Source organism: Tenrec ecaudatus, chromosome 4 (genome assembly GCF_050624435.1).
Source record: "Tenrec ecaudatus isolate mTenEca1 chromosome 4, mTenEca1.hap1, whole genome shotgun sequence".
Taxonomy (NCBI): domain Eukaryota; kingdom Metazoa; phylum Chordata; class Mammalia; order Afrosoricida; family Tenrecidae; genus Tenrec; species Tenrec ecaudatus.
In genome coordinates, this window is record NC_134533.1 from 149,910,731 (window position 1) to 149,924,352 (window position 13,622).

At 44.7% G+C, this 13,622-nt stretch overlaps 1 protein-coding gene across 8 annotated transcripts in view; it reads left to right on the plus strand.

Moving 5' to 3' along the window:
- Positions 1-2,207: 2,207 nt before the first annotated feature.
- The window catches only part of MBNL1 (muscleblind like splicing regulator 1), a 177,094-nt gene continuing 165,679 nt past the window's right edge, over positions 2,208-13,622 (plus strand). For 4 of the 8 annotated variants that reach the window (XM_075546932.1, XM_075546937.1, XM_075546934.1 and 1 more), the window contains exon 1: positions 2,211-2,428. The gene's annotated coding sequence lies outside the window, so the exon portion shown is untranslated. Of the gene's footprint in view, positions 2,429-13,622 lie in introns of all 8 variants that reach the window. The other 4 variants (XM_075546939.1, XM_075546940.1, XM_075546935.1 and 1 more) reach the window with 3 other exon arrangements.

Consider the following 13,622-nt stretch of genomic DNA (forward strand, 5'->3'; position numbering starts at 1 on the left):
AACAATTGAGAATAAATTCCACCAGCTAGAATGAGCTCTTAGCAGTCCACTGGGCGCTCTAAGAGGGTCGCGGAATCCAGCTAGGACCCCGTAGTCACAGCCCATGCAAAAGTGGCCCAAATCGAACCCTTAGGCCTCCACTTTCATGGAAAATGGAAAGCAAACTGAAGAAATGAAAAGGCTACAAGGGCCAAGCCAGGGACTTGGGAGTCACCCTCAGCTCCTCCTTTCCTCATTCCCCGCCTGAGTAATTTTTCCAGTCTGTCCACACCCATTCACCCTTCCATCTGTGACACGACACCGGACACTCCCATTCACCCTTCAAACGCCTGGCTGCCGTGATCCTGCTTAAATAAGAGTCGTCTCCGCGTCTCGCTCTTGAGCACAATGTAACTCACCAGAGTAAAGTTGAAACTCTTCACTACCATACTACATTCAGCCAGCTTCATCTCTTGGCTCCGCCCCCATTCCCACTTCCTCTTCCCTCCCTTCTCAGAGACAGACCCGCAAGCCTCTCAGCGGAGCCCCTTTCTTCGTTTCTACACGCCATCTGCTTGCAACTCCTTCCTTTGCAGTGAATAACATCTACACACGTTCAAAGCAACAGTTAATGCACCTCTTCCAGGAAGCCTTCCCTAACCCTCCTCAGGGTTATAACCTTCCCTCCCTGTTTTCAGCTCTCATCCCTCGGGCTGAATTCGTCGACTGATTATCTTTCCCCCAGTAGACGCGCCTTCTTTGAGTGCAGGGGCCCTTTTTTGTTTGCTTTGGTATATTAATTAACAGCATAGAAGCCACCGAAATTTCTGGTTGACCTGAAAGCTGAATAAGAAGAAAGGCACTTCCGATAGCTTGGGGTAGTAACTAATTTGCAGACAGGAAGTGCCCAGCCCAGTTCTCTAAGAAAGTGCAATGGTCTTTTGATTTGCTTCCACTGTGCGGGCACCACGGCATTCATTCATTGATCTGTTCCGGAGAGCGCGTGCACAAAGGTAACGCGCGGGTCCCGTGGGTCTAGCCAAGTGTCAGTCACTCAAGCCTGCCCTTACAGCCCCTGAAAAGTAATTTTGTGCATTTGGGGCTTTCGTGATGTTTTATTTTTGCCCATTTTCCTCAGGTTGGCCTCACCCTGGCTTAACACAGCCTAGGTCAAACCTGTGGGGAAAAAGGTTGCCTAATAGTCACACCCCTCCCACCCTAAATTGTGTCTAAAACCTGGAGCAAATGTTTTTAAATAGGATCCTCCTTGACAAAGTTACCATGCTTTCTTTAGCTCCAAAGGCAACCAAGCCCCACACCTTCAAACTTTCTCACACCCCAGGAGTCCCAGGATTCTCTCCCAAGCGAAGCCAAAGGGCGTCGTCACCGCCAGTGAACTGTGAGTTCGCGACCGCGGGTCCTTTGGCTACAGCAACAATATGGTCTCATTTGTCTTGGAACCTCCCCGGATTTTAAAAAAATGGTACTCGATTGTTTTAAAAGAGGTCACTTTTCTTTCTATAACCCATCAAATGTAGGGCTCGGACTCAAAGGGCTCTGAAGTTCCACCTGAGGTTGGTGAGGGAGGTGGGAAGCAGCTAGGTGAGTGAGCGTGCTTGTGAGACAGTGTTCCACGGAGGACGCCCGCTACTGTGGGCCGCCTGCGACCTGAGAAGGAGACTCGTTTGCACTCCTGCAGATGCTTTTTCCCGCCCGTGCCCCGTGTCCCGCGCCCCGTGCGGATTCAAACTGCGTGAGGCACACGCCCACGGTTCGATCCGAATGGTCTTCTCCCCTCCAACGGGACCGACCCGAGCTCCGTGCAAGGGCCTCTGGAAACCAACAAGCGGGGAGAAGAACGCAGGGTTCGGGCTCTGCCCCAGCGCTGGCGGAGGGAGTGCGCCCCAGTCACCCCGCAGCTCCGCGGCGAGAGCGGGGAACGTCGAAAATGGACGATACCACCGGGCGGTGGAGGGGAGGCCCGGGCCTGGGGCTCCGCGGCCTGGGGCTCCGCGACCTGGGGCTCCCGGCGCCGGGCGCCTCTGCGGGGCCCTGGGGCTGCGGGCGGCCGGGGGCGCGCGCGCGCGTGCGCGCGTGCGGCGCCGAGTGGCGGCGCGTCCCCGGGCCGCCGCGCACATTCTTGAGCTCGCCGAGCACGCCCCGGGCTTCCTGGCGGGGCCGGGCGGACGGCGGGCGGGCGGGCGGACTGACGGGGGAGGGGCCGCGCGCGGCGGCGGAAGCCAGAGCTCGGCGATAAGAGGCTCCCCGGCTGCATGCAACAGTCTTTTCACTGCAGCCCGATGCGTGGTGGCGCTCACCATGCTCCCGTGACGAGGAACTGACAAGTTCAATTCGGAATCGCGGGCATCTCGTAATCATGACTCCCACAATGCCTCGGGCACTCTGTCTTCCGTCGAGCTGCCTCTGAAAAAATAAAACAATGTGAGAGGTAAGTTTCCCTTTGCACCGTTCGCTCCCCCGCCGCGGCGCCGCGCCTCATTGTTTGCGCCGCTTTGGGGCTGCGGGCGGGCGGGGAGGAAGGGCGCGGGGAGGCCGGGCGGCGCGGCCGGCGGCCCGCACTCAGTCCCGGGTGTCCTCTCGCTCTCCGTCGCCCGCAGACGCACGGGGGAGGCGGCGGCGGCGGCGGCGGCGGCTGCAGCGCGGCCCCGGGCCGCCCTCCCGGGGCTCTGCGGCCGCTGTCAGAGCGCGGCCGGCCCGCAGCGAGGGGCTGGCCTAGGAAGCGTGCGGGGAAAGGAAGGCCGAGCGGGGAGGGGGGCTAGCACAAACAGGTGCGCGCACGCGAACTCCCAACTTGGTGGCCTGGGTCGGCGCAGAGGCGGACCCCTGGGCTGGGCGCCGGGGTTTCTTCCGCGAGAGCCCGCAGCCCAGTGCGCGGGGCTGCCCTCCAGGCACGGGCCCACGACGTGCACGCAAAGGTTCATTCTCTGCCTGCGCCCCATAAATCACGCGTGACATGTTTAGCTGGCCTTCCTTATATGGAGCGTGGCTGTATTTCCATCCAGTTTGTCTTTTGCCAAGTTTACAAGGGCGGAAGACGCCCTGCATAAGAGGGCGGCTGCTGCCGCCCCCCCTCCCCCCCAATTCATCGTTTTGTAGTGCGTCACTCAAAAACTAAGAAAAGTAAGTGTCGCAGTTGTTGGATATCATTTCTTTCGGGGCAAGAATGGAAAGGAGTTAGGTCCTTGGGGTCTGGCTTTTAAACAAAAGCAGGAAAAATATGTAGCCGTCCCTCCACCCCCACCTTTTTTTTTTCCCCCGTGTGTTTCAAACGGAGCCAGAATCTGTTATTGGTAGCAATGTGTCATGTGAGAATACTTTGATTCCAGAGCTGTAACACGAGCAGGTAGATGGTGGAGCGTTTGCTTCGCGTTGCCCTGGCGCAGCACTTTACAACCGAAGGGGTGCTGCTCCGGAGGGGCGAGGGCGGCGGGGCTCCCCAAGCCTCCCGGGCCTGCAGGATGTGGGGCCGCTTGGAGTCAGCGGTCTCTCTGAGCGCAGTGTGGTGCTTCCCCGAGCTCAGCATTGAGTCCCCAGCCCCTGGAGAGCTTCTAGTCTTTACTTAGTGAGCCCACCGGCCCAGGCACAAGCACATGGCAGGCAAACTCTGCTCTCAGGAATGTCTTCAACAAATTAATACATTGAGGGAGAGGTCATAATTCATGCCTTGGGATCTGCAGGCCCTCTGCAGCGGGCTTTGAAATCCTACACCGCTGGACACGCTGTTCCTCCGGCTTTTGGACACTGTTTATGCACCCAGGGCATTTCGTACCCAACTCTCCCTGCACGGCGGGCCGGGCCGTCAGTGATCCCCTCAGGTTATCACACACCCAGTAGGTTAGCTGCCTTGGTGTTTCTCCGTGTCTGCCAAGGAGATCAAATAGTATCCCCGACCCAAGTGAAACTGAAAGCTCAACGGCTGGAAAATCCATCCTAAGAATACTTGGTTAATGATCAGACTGCCTTTAGAAGTAGAGTGATAGCCAGAGGCAGAGGGTAAGTTATTTTGTAGCCTGGGAGAGTACATATTGTCACTTGCAGAGTGTCTTCCTTGAAAGTTGGTGACAACGACAGCTCGGAACTCATGGATAGCCAGCAACCGGATGGGTGATTCACTTTTCATTTGGCATGGGGTTAAAAAAAATTGTTATTTGGGGGGTGGGGTGGTGTTCCTGTGTTTGGTTGCTAGGCCTTCTTTCAAATCACAGGGACAGTTAGTAGTTTTTAAAATATTTTGTTGGATGGGGGTTACCTCACTGTTGTCTATAAAACTTGGCCTTTGTGTTTTAAGAAACTGGTTGGGTCAGCCTCAGAAAACCTGTTCAGCCATCCATAATTACAGTGTCACTAAAGATGTGATGGTCAGGCTTTTTTGTTTTGTTTTACTGTGATTAAGCTACCCAGAAAGGCCTCACATGTGCCTCCTTTAGTGACCCCCCCCTATAACTAAGGACACATTTGTGTGTAGATAGCACATGCAGCGAGGCATGCTTTGCAGCCATGCCAACACAGAAACCAACGTGTAAGAGAGTTTGGGATATTGTTGCTTGTGTTTACATTTCCACATTTGAGGGAAACTTAAGACTCCAAGTTGAAATCATTAAATTTTGATTCCAACATTCTGTTCTTCCTCTGGGCACAGAATTCCTATGCAGTGAAACACTGGGTTCTGTCTCACAACAAGAACAGAATATTCCAAGATTCCTCTCCGGGTGGGGGAGGGGAGCATGAAGTCATATTTCTTGTTGTGGCAAGGTGTGTTGATTTACGGTATAAAATTTCCTATCTCCGTGGCAAGCTAAACATTGCCGTGGCATTTCTCACTGTCACCATACATTAGGCCCGTATTTGATGTGTCTATTTATGGAAACAGAAAACAGCGTCGCTTTTCCTTCTGACTTCCTGCTGGAAGATGGAAGATGTCCAGGTCAGGAGCCTCCTCAGGTGGCGTTCTTAGAAGAAGCTGAAAAGAATAGGTGGTGGGGTTTCTCGAATTCTAGCAAGATGGCAGGGAGGGCAGAAGAAATAGGCCCAGAGAGTAGAGCAAGGACAGGAAGCATACTCACTGAATAATTTGCTCAAAATACAATCCCAAGAGCAATAGTGATCCTGCAAGATGTCATTCTGGAAAATTTTAAAAGTGTGTAGCCTTTGAGGTCCCGAAGAGCCCAAAATTTGGGGATCTTGAATGTCGTGTTCCTTATGGTAGCCCCCAGCCACATGTGGCTGGTCTGGACTGAGGCTTACTCCACAAGTGTGAAACGCTCACGGCTTTGCTCCGTTGACCGGAAAACAGACCGCAAAACATCTGATTGTTGTTATATTTTATGTTGATGATAAATTGCTTGATAGTATTTTTATGTATTGGCTTCAGAAGACTATATTAAGGTAAAAGAAATCACGTTTCTTTTTTATTTTTAGAATGTGGCTAGTAATCATTAAGTAACAAACAGCATATTCTCCTTTTTTTTATGAGCAAAAGAAATTCATGACGTAGAAATATCACATTTTCCTTATCCATTTTAACCAAACTTTGAGAAAACAAACCACCTAACATCTATTTTTATTTCTTCAAAACTGCTATTTAGTTTAGAGATGTAATGGTGAAGTTGTAATAACAGAGAAAAGACTTATAATTACGGGATGAGTCTTAACACCTCTCAAAGGCCAGAATAGAGTGTGATTGCTACTTGGGAACCTTTTAGAGACACCACGGTTATCATTGTCCTGAAGTTACCGAACAAACACGAGTCACTAAAACTTATTTTAAAATAGAGTTTTCAGTAAATAGCAATTATCTTCAAGTGCTTAATTTGTATTTTCCTTTGTTATGACTTTCTGTCTTTAAAAACTGAAAACACCACACAAACCCAAACAGACTCCAGACCAAATACTAATAAAAAGATTAATGCGCTGACAGGAATGAAAGATTTTCCTCCTTTGGAGACTGAGGCATTGCTTTGAGTGTTCGGCAAGGTGAAAATACCTCTCTGTGGTAATGTTACCGGCTTGGAAGGCCTTCTGTAAGTGGAGGTATTGTTGTCTTCATAACCCGAATACGTTCGTCAAAGAGTGTATGACTGGTAAGCGAAGCACAGGGCGCGGGTCCTGGAGGCATTCCTTTCAGATGTTTTCAAAAGGGAGGTTCATTTTGCCACAGACACAGCATTGAGCCAAAAAATGCGGCTCTTTTCTGTCCATATAAAGCCTGTTTCCTTTTTTGTTCTGAGAAGGCTGTCGACTATATAATACAGAATCGATGTTGTCTGTGTCTAGTGTTGTGTGTGTGGGGTGGTGGTGGGCTTTAGTGTCTATGGATGAAGGTGATTCAAAAGTTTGTGGGGAAATTCTAGTATCTTTAATTCCAGTTGTCCACAAACTTTTTGAGGCCTGCTCTGTCCTTCAACAAGAGTTACCACTGTACTTAGTGCCTTTAAGTTTTCTTCCCACTTTCACTGTGTGAGGCAGAACTTCCATTCGTGCCAATGCTTGTGTTTACGCGAAGAGGAAGAGGGATCCCCATGTACTGTACTTGATGAGTCGTTCACTAAAGGTTGGAGAATTACTGATCGCAAAGCATAGGATTCAAGAAGAGATATTGAGACATGGTGTTAAATATCTTTATACAGCCTTCATATCTTCAAATTTGAGATAGGAAAATTGTATGTAGTTTTTTTCCACATCATAAAAGTGTGCATTCAAATATGTACTATAGCTATATGTTTGAAAAAAGAAAATTTGAAAAATGCATTAACTAGTGGCTAGACCAATACAAAACTCTCAGACAAACTGCCATCCAAATGATTCTGACTCATATCCACCCTATTGGACAGAGTGCAATCGTCCCTGTGGTTTTCCAAGGCTGTACCTATTTGCGATAGCAAAAGGCCCGTTTTTCGCTTTCGGAGTGGCTGGTGGTTTTAAACTGCTGACCTTGCAGTTAGCAGCTCAATGCGTATTCCATTACAATGGGGCTTAAATTTTTTTTGCAGAAAAATTGTATTATCTTTTTTTAAAAGTTGTTTTATCTTTTCATTCCAATTTTTTCATGAACTTCTTGAATCCCCATCTTATTAATATGGGTGGAAGTAAAAAAAATAGTTTTCTGATCATTACACCTTTTGGTGGAGTTGTAGGCATCATGTATTTGCCTTTCCCTCCATTATTCTTGGCATCTTACCGCTAGTCTCTTCGATTATACCCTATTAAATCAGCTCAGGGTATGTTAAGTTAAAAATGACCTGTAACTATATTGGATAAAATGGAGAATTACTTTTACATTGAGCGCAATTGTTTCAAAAAGTGAAAACACTATTTGTGAAATAGGTTTGTGCTTCAAATAGCGTGTAAGCATCGAAAGGGAAGGTGTCATTACCCTTGGCATTGTTTAAGAAATAGAGCTTTAGCTTTTATAAACACAGAGATAAGTAGTAGTTGATAACATAATAAAATGTATACTGTTATGAAATGTGATGGGTAGATATAGAACTTTTCCCCAAACAACATCAATTTATTTAATTGCTTACATGTTAAATAATATCATAGAATTCAGAATAGTTTTGTTAGAATTGCAGAAAATGTGGTATATTCATTCCAAAGAGCACTGCTGAGGGCCATGTGAATATCAGATCTCTTCCAATTCCTCGTTAGCTAATTTAAAAGCAAAATGCAAATGAAGAGATTTAGCCCTCTGAAGGATTTTTTGAATTGATATTTGTTTCTTATATTTCTCTGTATTTTCATCTTTAAAACAATTTGAAATTCATTTAACTAAGATTGAAATAGTCTTAAACAGCTAGCAAGGGTATACACGTATGTTATTGAAGTAACTTTAACTCTGAAGAAACATTATACTGCTGACATGAGCTGCTATTTTATTCTGTAAAACTGTTTTCTTGGTGGATACATTCTGCGACAAATATACCAGGCTAAGTTCAGTGAAAGCTGCTAAATTTAAAGAGAAGCTACGTTGTCCTCAAAGAAGTAGCTAAGTCAATTTCTCATGTTTCTTCATAGTCGGTAACATAATAAGGCGTTGAACAAAGGTGGTTTGGTTCTAGAACCCATGCTCTGAGGAAAAAGAGTAAACACATAGAGGGAAAAAAACCTTATGTTTGGTGATAAGAGACTAAGACTATAGACATTTGGAATACTCTAGAAGAATTGCATCTTCTAAAGCATTTTGAAAAGACTAGAAGAATGAGTAGATTATACGAGGATTGAAAAGGTGTGGAGGTGTAAGTCACTTAATAGGGTGGGAAGAAATGAGAAATTAGGTGGAAGGGGAGACTGGTACTCGATTTGGGAAGTCATTGAATCCCAGGCTGCAGAGCAGGTAATAATACATTTGATAACATGGTGCAGAATATAAGACAGCATTTAGTAACAAAAGTAACTTTCTAAGAATTGTATTTAAGTAACACAGAGGTGCAGTTGAGAGTAAGCAGGGGGAAGGGGTTATCCATTTGAGATTTGTGGTTATGCAGATGTAGAAAAGAGGGATTACATGAGGGTAATAGTTTGAGTGCACTGGAACAATTGAAGGGGCCGGTAAAAGCAGGTGCCTAAACTTTATCCAAGATTATCGGCTGTAGTACAAACATTTTTCATTGCCAGGGGTGCACTGATTTTTTTTTTTTCTGAAAAGGGGAGGATAGGCCGAATAAATTTGGGGACCTATGCAGGGGTTTTCAGACTGTAATCTTTATAGTGGTAGGTGTCTCACCTTTCTCCTGTGAAGCAACGAGTGCATTTGAACCACTAACCTTTCAGTTAGTGGCCCAAGGTGTAACCCAGTGCCCCCAGGGCTCCCGGAAGGCAAGGCTGTGGGGGATGAAAAGGAAGCTAGGAGCTGTGGGAAATGTGACAAGCTGCGGGTCCACGGGGCGTCGCAGTTATGCACGTGGAGGCTAAAAGCAATGGGAGCATTGCAGAGTTCTTTTAAAAATATAAGAACAGTGAAACCTTTTCATCAAAAAAATTCCTTGTGAAAACCTCTGAGGTATAATTTAATTCGTTTTCCCCCTGCCCATTGTAGAGCTACTTGTGACCTCTGTTTGTAATGTATATGTGTAAAAGAAAATGCCAGATAAAATTTATTTTCTCTTTGCTTATAACTTTATTAAATAGGAGATACAAGCTAAATTCTTTAAATATTTCATTTCTGTGTGAGGCTTTTTGAAAGTGCCAATTTGAAGAACTAGAGAAGGCCACCAGATCACCTTCAAGTGGATAATTCTATGGTAAACAGAATGTCACCTTTAGGGATATATTGTCATATGCTAGGTGATGTCTCAGTGTTTGCCGGGCAGTTCTGGTTCCTTATTAAATTCCACACAGAGCGCCTGTGTGACCTATCCTTGGTGATAAACAAGGTAGCAGATAGATACATGATAAAACGAGTTTGCAATGTGCTCAATGTGGCTGACATTTATACTTCTCCGACCTTTCTATTTTAGGGAAGGTGTCAGTATAACCGAGGCATTACTTTTCCTGGAAAAAAAGTCTATAATAATTAGTTGCTCTAATAAACAGAATGATTTACAGATGGGAATAAATAAGCAGCTGTATTTAGTTAATTGTTATATGAAACAGTGAGAATAATTCTTTTTAAAAATAGAAAGATTCATTGGAGTGTTATAGGCCATTTTCGGTACCACGAATGCTATTACAAATAGATGACTTAGCATAGTCTGAGGAGAAAGTGTCACCACCATGATAGATTGTGTTATAACAAATATATGCAAGTTCCCATGAAATCAAGACAATGCTTAAGAAAACTTCTCTAGACAAACATTTTATAATTGTTATTTATTTAGGTAGTCCATAGCTATGGAAAATAGATAGCACAAATATTCACTTGTCAGCTTTCTAATTTAGTGAATCTACATAGGGACAATGTTAAATATCCTTGATTTTGTTGTTTTTGTGTGTTCATATGAAAGTCACATTAGTATATACCTTTTCTTTTTATTAGATATTTTTCTTTGGTTCATCCCCTCCCCCATAAAGATATGCTGAAAATCAGTTTTACTGTATCATGAAGATAATGCTTAGAGAATGTTTGCTTTAAGTACAATCATATAGTACTAAAGTCAGAAATTCTTCTCTCCCTTCTTTACTATTCCATCTTTGGACTAAATTTTACTCTACAAATTCAAATGATTTTGAGTAGTTACTTGAATTTCAGTGCTGTAACATTTCGGGGAAAGCTACCTTGCCAATTAGTTGGCATTCAGATAAAGTATTTGGTCTCCAAGACTCCATCCAAAAGGCTTTAAGAGATTTGATAAACATAGCACAGGAAAACAACAGGGACTAGAAGAAAATCCGGGACCCTCTGTGAAGTACGCTGTGGCCTCGGTGAAAAAGCATTTGAGACGTGCACAATTTGAGACTATTGGAAAAGCATATTGTTTTCTTGAGGACAGCATTTGCTGAAAATTGTGTTTAGAGAAATACTATCAGAGAAGTATAGTTTTGAAGACAGGGATTTAAAAAGTAAATATTGTATTGGGAGCAAGTAATTAGGAGCCCTGTTCTCAGAATTTTGTGTCTGTTTCTCAGGAATGGTTTAAAGTGTGCTGAGTGCTGGATCTTTTCACCTGCAAAGATACTTTACCATGTTAACAATCAGGCTATAGAGAAACCAATCCATCTTTTGTGTTCCGCTAAATAATCAATTAAGAAACATATTTGGAGTGCCTATTAAGAATGAAGGGATTGTAGTAGCTCACTGAGGGGAGGAGTCAAAGAAGAATTACATAGTGTTTATCCTTCTTTGACATGTAATTGAACTGGGGAGAAAGACATGGAAAGTTAACAATAGGAGACACTATACAATGAAGTGCCAAAGGAGGGAATTCAAAGAAGGAAGTCTGTGGAATTGAGCATGCTGTTTAAAAGGGGTGGTGTCTGACAGAAGGCTGAAGATTACAGGTCTTTTAGAATTTGCAGAGGAATCGTGTGGGGCTAGCTATCATAGTCGAGTACTTCTATGGAGGTACCCCTGGCTCATGTTCTTTTCAGAAAAAGACTGGGTGAACACAAGTAACCCGTTAATAGTGTCCAGCATTTACTCCACAGGCATGTTGGGGAGGCTCCCTTATCCTCTTCTGGGAGCTCTGGGCGAGCCCTGGTGGTGTAGTGTTTGGTTATGCACCGGGCTAGGATCTGCATTGAGAAGGTTGAGAAGCCACCAGTAGCTCCACCGGAGAAGACTGGCTGTTCTACTCCTGTAAACAGTTGTAGTTTTGGAAATCCATGGGGGGTGGGGCCTAGGGAGAACTGTCTCCATGAGTCAGCATTGACTCTGGCAGTGAGTTTTGCAGGAGCTCTGATGGTCTAGTGCAGCAATCTGTGGGTTGCGACCTCTTTGCGGGTTGAACGACCCATTCCCAGGGGTCACCTAAGACCATTTGAAAACACCTATTTCCAACGTGTTAGGAACAGAGACACCACACCTCTCCGTTTCCAGGCGGGTCTGCCCACATTCGAGTACCCGGTGTGAAAACTGTTACCCATGCTACACCATACTTCTAGACAAAATTTCATTTGTTTGTCATTAGAAATAAATATTTCACAATATGTATTACATATTTTATGGTTGGGGTCATCACAACATGAGGAACTGTATGAAAGGGTCGCGGCATCAGGAAGGTTGAGAACCACTGGTCTAGTGGTTATGCACTGGTCTACTAAGCCCAAGTCTGCAGTTTGAAACCACCAACCGCACCTTGGGCTTTCTACTCCTGCAAAGAGTTACAGTCCTGGAAACTCTCAGGAAGGTTCTACCCTGCGACCTGCTCTGAGTCAGCATCTACCAGATGGCAGTGAGTGAGAGTGGTGAATGCATGATTAATGATTATGAGAGAGAGAATGAAATTGAGTCTTGAGAAGTTAAGCTACTTATCAAAATTCACCCAGATGAAATCACCTCTTTCACTTCAAAGCCAGCATTCTTCCCCCTTCTTTATGGTTCTCCTGGGAATGAGTGGGGGCATATTTATGATGTTAATACCCAAACCTCACTCATGTAGAACTGGCATAAGCCAAGAAGGTATAACTAATTTAAAAGGCTGTCTACATTTTCATCTTTTTGTATTGACATTGGATTACAAATAACCTGTAGTTTGACAAGTGTTTATAATTTTTCTTGAATAACAAACAAGATGTAGGTCTCCTGTCTTCAAAGGTTTAGGGAGGACTTGCAGTATCTTGCTGTATTAAGTTATGACATTATGGCATTGGGCAGTAAGTCCATATGTTTGGGATCCTCTCAAAAGAAATATTGCTGTCTGAAATCCCCAAAGATAATCCATGTTCATGTGATTTATTAGTAGTATAATGCCATGAATTTTGATCTGGGTAATGCAGAGTATATCCTGAAGTTACACATGTTACTTCATTTTCACACACCAATCCCTGCAGCGATCCCTGTGACATAGTGTGCGACTTCCAAAGGTAAACTACTCACTGAAGACTTGTTCTGTTGGAGACAAATCACTCCGAACAAACTCCCCTCTTCAGAGAGCCATTTAGAAAACAGACCTCATGAAACTGCAGATTGTTTAGAGAAGGACAATGGAAGAGTGATCTGCCATTGGCCTCAAAAGAAAGCAGTCTTATTTGGCGAGCAATTAGCCAGTACAGTCCTGTGGACCACCTATCAGTCTGTGTCCTTTGTGGGGCAGAGAAGTGAATAAGATGTGCCCTTTTCTCAGAGTAGCTTCCAGTCTAGTGATAGAAATATTCAAGAATAATATATGGGAAAAACAAAGTAGGCACACAGGAGCCAAGAATAGGCTGCTTGTGGGCAGAGTGTGGAATTTGTTTAAACCAAGGCAGTAGACACTTTAACTCTTTAGATACTTTGCATATTGAGGGAAGGGCAACATTAAGTTGTTGTCTAATGAAATTATGTGACTCAACATTGAAACCAGATAAATGCTTAACCATTGTTTATATCTTCCTAGGCCTGCCACAAGAGGTTGATTTCTGTCTGGAGTGACACTTTCAGAGAACAGTGGGAACACATACAATTCATCTAAACCATTTTTATGATAACCCTCTGATTAGGAGCAGATTAAATCATCTGGTATTGACAATCAAGTTTTAGAGCTGCAGCTTATATGTTAACAGAAAAGAAAAAATCCACGTGGGAGAGGGGAGCTGTATTTAACTTCAACGACCGGGGTTTTAGATACGCACACAGTGCTTCCCCCTCACTCCACCCCCTGGGCAACTTTTCTTTGTGTGCAGGGAAAAAAGCTGTACCCTGTAGGCCAGCTTCCAAACTTTCAAATGGCAAAAGAGCAACTGTGCATGCTCCATAACACCCCATTCAGCTTTGAAGTGTTTGTTCCTTATTTGCAGAATTGATTCTGCAGTCCAGGTTAGAAAATGTTAACTTTCAGCATACTGATTGCCGCTATTCAGTTTAAGTCATAAACATTCATTCTGAGACCATTGTATCAAAAGGGATCATTATAATGTAATGTCAAGCTATGGCTTACGCTTTTCTGGAGTTTATGAGCTAGATTAAAATGCTAGGTGTACGTGAACTAATGTGTAAACAGCCAAGGGCAGTAAAAGACAGGAACAAGAGCATTCATCATGGTTGGAAA